This window comes from Triticum urartu, chromosome 2, assembly GCF_003073215.2.
Source record: "Triticum urartu cultivar G1812 chromosome 2, Tu2.1, whole genome shotgun sequence".
In the NCBI taxonomy this organism is placed as follows: domain Eukaryota; kingdom Viridiplantae; phylum Streptophyta; class Magnoliopsida; order Poales; family Poaceae; genus Triticum; species Triticum urartu.
In genome coordinates, this window is record NC_053023.1 from 682,191,463 (window position 1) to 682,202,602 (window position 11,140).

General features: G+C 45.5%; 1 long non-coding RNA gene across 1 annotated transcript; it reads right to left on the reverse strand.

Moving 5' to 3' along the window:
* LOC125534080 lies at positions 1-1,117 on the reverse strand. The gene is made up of 2 exons (XR_007294404.1): positions 567-1,117; positions 1-427 (listed from the first exon to the last, which is right to left on the reverse strand). It is a non-coding gene; the product is annotated as an uncharacterized LOC125534080 (long non-coding RNA).
* Positions 1,118-11,140: the final 10,023 nt, after the last annotated feature.

Genomic DNA, 11,140 nt, shown 5'->3' on the forward strand with positions numbered 1-11,140 from the left:
TATTCCGAATCTTGCAAACTTCGTATGAAGATCATGTGAATCAAAGTGTCAGCTAAACAGGGATGAAACCAAATATGTGTATTCCAGTTTCAGCATTCATGAGGTCCTATATTTAACATACATGCATAGAACAGCCAGCCCTCCCAAGGCACCTTTTTTACCGTGTATTGCTGATCTCTTGATCCCCACAACACAAATACAAAACAAAACAAAACTAGCTTCTCTCTTTCTTGTTCTTCTTCCTCCAGATCAAATCAAAAGAAAAGTATGCACAAATTATTCTTAACAGAGAAATATGCAAAATCATCTCAAATCCACAGGCAGCTCTCACAATCAGATCGGACCTCTACAAGGCCAGCGGCCGAACCAAGCAATAGATGATAAATTGTAGACAACCTGAACTAAGAACTTGGCTCTGAACTGTAGGCTGTGAAAACAACAAATAAGACATAGTTAGCACTTGGAAGTTTTCGACAGTTTATCTGTACCTCAAAGCAACTAAATAGCAGCAAGTTATATTATCTCATTATGAAAGAGCACTGGTCTGAAACTTCAATGACGGAAACCTGTCATGTTAGATATTTGGAAGGTAGGCTTGGCAAGGAGTCGGGGATTAGCAGCATAACACTGCGCACACTGGTACAGCAGCTCAAGCTCAAGGTCCGGCAAATCTACCACGGCCAGGCCTTCCCCAGTTCCCCGTCAACAAGGGCACAACACGCGGGTCCGTGCTTGCTCACACGCGGGATCGTGCGGGCGGCCGCGAACGCCCGGCCGGTGCGCGCGCAGGTGGTGTACGTGCCGCCGGAGTCCCCTGCTTGCTATCACGGTCAGATCGGGCGGGCGGCCGCGAGCGACGGCGAGCAAGTCGCCAATAGCTGGGAACGGGAGGGAGGGGCCAGAGCTCGGGAAGAAAGAGAGGGGAAAGGGAGAAGGAGAGCTTTGCCTCGGCACCGACGAGGAGATGCGGCGTGGCACCAAAGAAGATAGCGGCAGGGGAAACGGGGGAAATGCGAGTTGAGACGACCGGAAGAGGAGACCTAGCTCGCGACTCTGCACGCGCGGGCCTGGCTCACGGAAGCGGTCGATCCCTGTGTTTCCCCTCAGCCTGGCTGGGAGTCTGATTTTGCATCCGTCAGGCCTAGCCCAATGAGACGTGCAGTCTACCAAATGCAGTGAAAATTGCAGGATGAGTGCGACGGAGGAGCGACTCAAGGAACCAAACACACCCATAGATTTGGTCCATTATTTTCTCGGGGTAGTTAAGGCAGCGATCAATGAACAGTGCGTACAGCGCCTGGACTTTCTTCTGCTCTTCTCTCTGCACCCAACAACTTGTCCATTCATGGGTCAGCCAGTCTATAAAGTCCGACCGACGTAGGAGTAACTCGACGGCGGCACGTACGTACTGCTACTCACTACTATCCCCCCGTTCCATACAGTATCAAAACTTCAAGGTACAAAAGCTACTGTAGCCGCTGCACCATATTTGCAAGGGCAGAGCAGTTGGCAGCGAATGAGAAGTTCAGACCAAAAGCGAGTTAGCACTAATGGTTACTACTGCTCACACTTGCATCTCTGTATCTGTATGTGACAGTGATAGACTGATAGTACTGGCTGCGTGCAACCCCACACAATTCCTCTCGTCGACTAAACCCCCTCGAAGCTAGTAGTAGCCACCATGCATGCACCCGTGTCCTGTGGTGTCTCGCCGCAAATTGACAGGACGTGTACTGTGCGTGGATAGGTAAAGGCAGGGTTGAGGATTATCACTCCAGGAGAAAGAGAAGAGAAGAGAAGAGAAGAGAAGAGCAGGTCGGGCAGGGGAAAAAGCTTGATGGAGTCTTCAGATACAAGCCCCGCGCAATCAATGGTTCTACGTGAATCAATGCAGGGTTGGTTCCCCGTTGACATTTATGCTCCAGACGTGGAAGTGGATTCAATTCGGCGAGGGGACGTCCTCCACTACTCCTACCTGCAGTTGAAGGATTGGAGCATCGAACAAAAGACATTACACGTTTATCTACTTGTCCAATGCGACTGGATCCATCCTTGGTCTATCTGCTGGTGCCGTGCTTCGTGTAGTAGTACTGTAGTACTACTAGTAATAGCGTGTGTTGCTGGGTGCAACTGCTCGCAGTGAATGCGAGCGCGCTAGCGTTCCTTCAATGGCCATGCCTGTCGATCTTTTATGTATTTTCTTCGTTTAGGAAAGAAAGAAAGAAGGACGGGAGAAGATATTCTCCTGGAGGAGCAGCGAGTGTATATTTCATGGACGTAGATACGGTTGCACGTAGCTGTTCCCGGTTGAATACGCGTACGCATCATTGCTTATCCTGCAGGTACGCGTTACTTACACCCGTCGCCATCGCATCAACTTCTTTTTCCATATATGTTTTTAGATATATACCCGTTTTATAAGGAAACTTCTGTATCTAGCAGAAAACAACGTATTTCTACAATTTTAAATTTGTTTCTTTAATCTTCAGAAAGTAAAAACTTGTATTTTGATGAAAAAGTAGATGATTATATTTTTGCATTAAACTTATCACTGTACTTACGCGCAAAAGAAACCTATCATTTTTTCTGACAAGTTTTTTTCTTTCATATGAAAATACAAGTTTTTTCTTTTGCATGAAGAACTTACCATTATCAACACATCGGCCCCTCATAAAAAAGACACAAAACATGAAACCAGTAACTCCTAGATCTCTACAGGCCCATTTCCCCAGCCCAACACAGCTCAACCTCCCCGGCCCAACTCAAATCTATGTATGCTACCCTCTCCTCTCGCGCTAGAAGCCCTGCCGCCGACTCCCCTCCTCCCGTCCTCACTCAAGCACACTCCGCCGCCATCGACCCCAAGCTTCTTCAGGCCCGACGTAGACACCGCTCTCCTCTCTCGAAAGCTCCACCTCGTCTTCCCCAACTTTGGAGTACTGCCTGTCGCCGCGCTGTTGCCGAACTCAAGTTTTGGTGCAGTCACACAGAGAATCTAATCCACAAAGGTAGCCACTTCATCATGCTTGAATAGAGGCAAGCACATGATAATACGAAGGTGAAAGCCTACTATAGAATTCCAGAGACGTGAATTCATAACTACAATATTGACCACCCGAGTTCGTGTGCCACCCTTGATGACTGGTAAAATCTGTAAGATCACCGTCAAGCACAACCACTGCTACCGAGGATAAAATCACCGGTTGGGCTCCCTAGTGTAGGAGTTTGCAGTATGCATCAAAATTTTCTCAATGAGAAATCAAGGTATACTTTCCATGGAGGTACTGGTACCCCGCAATAGTTGAATGTTGCGCAACAAAAATAAAACTTCACTTGTTTCTCTAATAGTTCTAACAGGGGTGTCAACCTTGCTAGTCTTGCTAGTTGCAAGGCTAATAAAAGATAACATGTGATAAATATTATTGGTATTTTCGGAATAAAACAAAGTGTAAATGTTGTTAGAAGGTGATTCTTATACTCAAAATTGGACCGGGGTTCATAGGGTCAACTCTCAAAAGCATAAAAATGCGATGAAGAAACATTATCATGTGGAAAACTGCACAATGAAATATCTCCAGCTCATGCCAAGTTAATGAATGTTTAAGATCATATATATAGGCAGTATGTTCAAATACTACTAAACCAAGATCCTCCCTACATCAAGTAGCTAAATAACCCGTCCATAGATCGAGACCCTCCCTGCGCCATATGGACATTAAGTGTAAATACAAGTAATTGCATTTAGCAAGGTGATATAATATTATGAATAGGGAACTATTGGTCCTCTAGTAAACCTTAACCCTCAGTGACGACAATCCGGTACAATCATTTTGCACATTCTATCACTGCAGTAGATTACTTGCAATATTAAACCCAACTAATGCACATCACTTCTACTATTCATTACCGATCTAAACTAGCCAAGAGTGGACAAGCAATCGGAAAGATTATGCATCTATGTATCAAACATATGGCATTACAAATCCAAACATAAAGAGATAATTCATCACATGATCAACATCACCGCTACAAATACATCAAATAAACCATAACTGGTAATCTGTAAATGCACAAAGTACAATTGTGGCCTTTTCGAAGTAAGAGTATCGATCCCACAGGGAGCACATGAAATGGTCTTTGCTTCTTGTTGAGGTTTACATGGTGTGAATCAGTCTAGTCTAACACGCACACTATTATTGCTAGAGCAAGGCGAAGAACTTGCTCCCAAATACTCAAATGTAGGGTTGTTAAAGAAGACAATGCCCACAATGTTACACAAACGAACAAAAAAACACATAATCCATGAAACATGCAGAAACCAATGGTCTCAAGCTCCTGGCAACGACGAGACAAAAGGCCACCTGCCAGCGGGAGACAAGAATTCTCTCCCCTACACCTACTGTTCCAAAGCGGTGGAGAGGACATGAGCGATTATATATGAAGGGTGGCGTCTAGGGTTGAGGACATAAGAGCAACTCTAGAAGATCCCATGTCCTAAAAGTTCAAAGGTAGCAGTTATCTCATTTTCTTAAATTTTAGGGAATTAAACGTTTCTTCTAGAAGATCCTCTAAACTTACATACCTAAAAAGAATTCAAATAAAAATTTGTACACAAACTCATTTGAAACACATATTAAAACTAGTTCATCACATAATTCAATTTATGTACCACGTTAACATCGTACATAGCATAATTGAACAACTCAGTGCTTAGTATATTAACACTACATCTACATCAAACTAGGTCAAGCATTAAGATAAAACATATTAAGAAAATACGTTCTAGTTAACTCGACTCATTGGCGCCTAAAGTAAGAACATCATTAGTGCAATGACTTCCATAAAAAGAATTGTTACTATTGATCCAGGGAGTATGAACTAAATGATTACAACAACTCGAAGTGCAAGGTAAAGCTTTTTAAAGTTTCTTTCTTTGGGCTTGCTTCTCGATGATTTTGTTGGGGAACGTTGCAGAAAACAAAAATTTTCCTACCACCAAGATCCATCTATGAGTTCATCTAGCAACGAGTCATCGGATGCATCTACATACCTTTGTAGATCGCGAGCGGAAGCGTTCAAAGAACGGGGATGATGTAGTCGAACACGACGTGATCCAAATCACCGATGACCAAGCGCCGAACGGACGGCACCTCCGCGTTCAACACACGTACGGGACGGGAGACGTCTCCTCCTTCTTGATCCAGCAAGGGGAGGAGAGGTTGATGAAGATCCAGCAGCACGACGGCGTGGTGGTGGATGCAGGGCGTCATAGTAGCAGGGCTTCGCCTATACTACGAGAGAGAGACGTAACGGGGAGAGAGGGAGGCGCCAGGGGCTGGTCTGTGAAGTCCCTCCTCTCCCCCACTATATATAGGGGTGCTAGGGGGCGCCGGCCCTAGGAGATGGAATCTCCTAGGGGGGGGGGCGGCCAAGGGTGGGGGGCTTGTGTTGGAAATATGCCCTAGAGGCAATAATAAAAGCATTATTATTATATTTCTTTGTTCATGATAATTGTCTTTATTCATGCTATAACTGTATTATCCGGAAATCGTAATACACGTGTGAATACATAGACCATAATATGTCCCTAGTAAGCCTCTAGTTGACTAGCTCGTTGATCAACAGATAGTCATGATTTCCTGGCTATGGACATTGGATGTCATTGATAACGGGATCGCATCATTAGGAGAATGATGTGATGGACAAGACCCAATCCTAAGCATAGTACAAAGATCGTGTAGTTCGTTTGCTAGAGATTTTCCAATGTCAAGTATCTTTTCCTTTGACCATGAGATCGTGTAACTCCCGGATACTGTAGGAGTGCTTTGGGTGTATCAAACGTCACAACGTAACTGGGTGACTATAAAGGTGCATTACAGGTATCTCCGAAAGTGTCTGTTGGGTTGACACGGATCGAGACTGGGATTTGTCACTCTGGATAACGGAGAGGTATCACTGGGCCCACTCGGTAATGCATCATCATTATGAGCTCAAGGTGACCAAGTGGTTGATCACGGGATCATGCGTTACGGTACGAGTAAAGTGACTTGCCGGTAACGAGATTGAACAAGCTATTGGGATATCGACGATCGAGTCTCGGGCAAGTAACATACCGATTGACAAAGGGAATTGTATACGGGGTTGATTAATCCTCGACATCGTGGTTCATCCGATGAGATCATCATGGAGCATGTGGGAGCCATCATGGGTATCCAGATCCCGCTGTTGGTTATTGACCGGAGAGTCGTCTCGGTCATGTCTGCTTGTCTCCCGAACCCGTAGGGTCTACACACTTAAGGTTCGGTGACGCTAGGGTTATGAAGATATGTATATGCAGTAATCCGAATGTTGTTCGGAGTCCCGGATGAGATCTCGGACGTCACGAGGAGTTCCGGAATGGTCCGGAGGTAAAGAATTATATATAGGAAGTGCTGTTTCGGCCATCGGGACAAGTTTCGGGGTTATCGGTATTGTACCGGGACCACCGGAGGGGTCCCGGGGGCCCACCGGGTGGGGCCACCTGTCCCGGGGGGGCCACATGGGCTGTAGGGGGTGCGCCTTGGCCTATATGGGCCAAGGGCACCAGCCCTACTAGGCCCATGCGCCTAGGGTTTCCACCACGGAGGAGTCCAAGTGGTGGAAGGCACCCCGAGGTGCCTTGGGGGGGAGGGAAACCCTCCCCTGGCGCCGCACCTAGGAGATTGGATCTCCTAGGCTGCGCACCACCCCCCCTTGGCCCTCCTATATATAGTGGGGGAGAGGAGGGATTTCATACCTCAGCCTTTGGTGCTTCCTCTCTCCCCGTTACGTCTCTCTCTCGTAGTATAGGCGAAGCCCTGCTACTGTGACGCCCTGCATCCACCACCACGCCGTCGTGCTGCTGGATCTTCATCAACCTCTCTTCCCCCCTTGCTGGATCAAGAAAGGAGGAGACGTCATCCGTTCCGTACGTGTGTTGAACGCGGAGGCACCGTCCGTTCGGTGCTAAGATCATCGGTGATTTGAATCACGTCGTGTTCGACTACATCATCCCCGTTCTTTGAACGCTTCCGCTCGCGATCTACAAGGTACGTAGATGCATCTAATCACTCGTTGCTAGATGAACTCCTAGATGGATCTTGGTGAAACCGTAGGAAAATTTTTTTTCTGCAACGTTCCCCAACAGTGGCATCAGAGCTAGGTCTATGCGTAGTTTCTATGCACGAGTAGAACACAAAGTAGTTGTGGCGTTGATTTTGTTCAATATGCTTACCGTTACTAGTCCAATCTTGATTCGGTGGCATTGTGGATGAAGCGGCCCGGACCGACCTTACACGTACTCTTACGTGAAGGTTCCACCGACTGACATGCACTAGTTGCATAAGGTGGCTAGCGGGTGTCTGTCTCTCCCACTTTAGTCGGATCGGATTCGATGAAAAGGGTCCTTATGAAGGGTAAATAGCAATTGGCATATCACGTTGTGGTCTTTGCGTAGGTAAGAAACGTTCTTGCTAGAAACCCATAGCAGCCACGTAAAACATGCAAACAACAATTAGAGGACGTCTAACTTGTTTTTGCAGGGTATGCTATGTGATGTGATATGGCCAAAAGGATGTGATGAATGATATATGTGATGTATGAGATTGATCATGTTCTTGTAAAGGAATCACGACTTTACATGTCGATGTATGACGATCCTACAAGGATGATCATGGAGCCCCAAGATGGAGATCAAAGGAGCTATGTGATATTGGCCATATCATGTCACTATTATTATTTGATTACATGTGATGTTTATCATGTTTTGCATCTTGTTTACTTAAAACGACGGTAGTAAATAAGATGATCCCTTACAACAATTTCAAGAAGTGTTCTCCCCTAACTGTGCACCGTTGCTACAGTTCGTCGCTTCGAAGCACCACGTGTTAATCGGGTGTGATAGATCCTTTCGTTCACATACAACGGGTGTAAGAAGTTTTACACATGCAAAAACACTTAGGGTTAACTTGACGAGCCTAAGCATGTGAAGACATGGCCTCGGAACATAGAGACCGAAAGGTCGAACACGAGTCGTATGGAAGATATGATCAACATGGAGATGTTCACCGACGATGACTAGTCCGTCTCACGTCTTAATCGGACACGGCTTAGTTGACTTGGATCGTGTAACACTTAGATGACTAGAGGGATGTCTAATCTGAGTGGGAGTTCATTAATAATTTGATTAGATGAACTTAATTATCATGAACTTAGTCTAAAATCTTTACAATATGTCCTATAGATCAAATGGCCAACGTTGTATTCAATTTCAACGCGTTCCTAGAGAAAACCAAGCTGAAAGACGATGGCAGCAACTATACGGACTGGGTCCGGAACCTGAGGATCATCCTCATAGCTGCCAAGAAAGATTATGTCCTACAAGCACCGCTAGGTGATCCACCCGTCCCACAGAACCAAGACGCTATGAACGCTTGGCAGACACGTACTGATGACTACTCCCTCGTTCAGTGCGGTATGCTTTACAGCTTAGAACCGGGGCTCCAAAAGCGTTTTGAGAGACATGGAGCATATGAGATGTTCGAAGAGCTAAAAATGGTTTTTCAAGCTCATGCCCGGATCGAGAGATATGAAGTCTCCGATAAGTTCTTCAGCTGTAAGATGGAGGAAAATAGTTCTGTCAATGAGCACATACTCACTATGTCTGGGTTACATAACCGCTTGACTCAGCTGGGAGTTAATCTCCCGGATGACGCGGTCATTGACAGAATCCTCCAGTCGCTTCCACCAAGCTACAAGAGCTTTGTGATGAACTTCAATATGCAGGGGATGGTAAAGACCATTCCTGAAGTATTTGCTATGCTGAAATCAGCAGAGGTAGAAGTCAGGAAGGAACATCAAGTGTTGATGATGAATAAAACCACTAAGTTCAAGAAGGGCAAGGGTAAAAGGAACTTCAAGAAGGACGGCAAGGAAGTTGCTGCGCCCGGCAAGCAAGCTGTCGGGAAGAAGTCAAAGAATGGACCCAAGCCTGAGACAGAGTGCTTTTATTGCAAAGGGAAGGGTCACTGGAAGCGGAACTGCCCCAAATACTTAGCGGATAAGAAGGCCGGCAACACCAAAGGTATATTTGATATACATGTAATTGATGTGTACCTTACCAGTACTCGTAGTAACTCCTGGGTATTTGATACCGGTGCCGTTGCTCATATTTGTAACTCACCACAGGAGCTGCGGAATAAACGAAAACTGGAAAGGGACGAGGTGACGATGTGCGTCGGGAATGGTTCCAAGGTCGATGTGATCGCCGTCGGCACGCTACCTCTACATTTACCTACGGGATTAGTTATAAACCTCAATAATTGTTATTTAGTGCCATGTCTGAGCATGAACATTGTATCAGGATCTCGTTTAATACGAGATGGCTACTCATTTAAATCCGAGAATAATGGTTGTTCTATTTATATGAGAGATATGTTTTGTGGTCATGCTCCGATAGTCAATGGTTTATTCTTAATGAATCTCGAGCGTATTACTACACATGTTCATAGTGTGAGTACCAAAAGATGTAAGGTTGATAATGATAGTCCCACATACTTGTGGCACTGCCGCCTTGGTCACATAGGTGTCAAACGCATGAAGAAGCTCCATGCAGATGGACTTTTAGAGTCTCTTGATTATGAATCATTTGACACGTGCGAACCATGCCTCATGGGAAAAATGACCAAGACTCCATTTTCAGGAACAATGGAGCGAGCAACCAACTTATTGGAAATCATACATACTGATGTGTGCGGTCCAATGAGTGTTGAGGCTCGCGGAGGCTATCGTTATGTTCTCACCCTCACTGATGACTTGAGTAGATATGGGTATGTCTACTTAATGAAACACAAATCTGAAACCTTTGAAAAGTTCAAAGAATTTCAGAGTGAGGTTGAGAATCAACGTGACAGGAAAATCAAGTTTCTACGATCAGATCGTGGAGGAGAATACCTGAGTCATGAATTTGGCACACACTTAAGAAAATGTGGAATAGTTTCACAACTCACGCCGCCTGGAACACCTCAGCGTAACGGTGTGTCCGAACGTCGTAATCGCACTCTATTAGATATGGTGCGATCTGTGATGTCTCTTACCGATTTACCGCTGTCTTTTTGGGGCTATGCTTTAGAGACTGCCGCATTCACTTTAAATAGGGCTCCGTCGAAATCCGTTGAGACGACACCGTATGAATTATGGTTTGGGAAGAAACCTAAGCTGTCGTTTCTAAAAGTTTGGGGATGCGATGCTTATGTCAAGAAACTTCAACCTGAAAAGCTCGAACCCAAGTCGGAAAAATGCGTCTTCATAGGATACCCTAAAGAAACTTATGGGTATACCTTCTACCTCAGATCCGAAGGCAAGATCTTTGTTGCCAGGAATGGATTCTTTCTAGAGAAAGAGTTTCTCTCGAAAGAAGTAAGTGGGAGGAAAGTAGAACTTGATGAAGTATTGCCTCTTGAACCGGTAAATGGCGCAACTCAAGAAAATGTTCCTGAGGTGCCTGCACCGACTAGAGAGGAAGTTATTGATGATGATCAAGATACTTCTGATCAAGCTCCTACTGAAATTCGAAGGTCCACAAGGACACGTTCCGCACCAGAGTAGTACGGCAACCCTGTCTTGGAAATCATGTTGTTAGACAACAGTGAACCTACGAACTATGAAGAAGCGATGGCGGGCCCGGATTCCGAAAAATGGCTGGAAGCCATGAAATCCGAGATAGGATCCATGTATGAAAACGAAGTATGGACTTTGACTGACTTGCCCGTTGAACGGCGAGCCATAGAAAATAAATGGATCTTTAAGAAGAAGACAGACGCGGATGGGTGTGACCATCTATAAAGCTCGGCTTGTCGCTAAGGGTTATCGACAAGTTCAAGGGGTTGACTACGATGAGACTTTCTCACCGGTAGCGAAGCTGAAGTCCGTCCGAATCATGTTAGCGATTGCCGCATTCTATGATTATGAAATATGGCAAATGGACGTCAAAACGGCATTCCTTAATGGTTTCCTTAAGGAAGAGTTGTATATGATGCAGCCGGAAGGTTTTGTCGATCCTAAGAATGCTGACAAGGTGTGCAAGCTCCAACGCTCGATTTATGGGCTGGTGCAAGCATCTCAG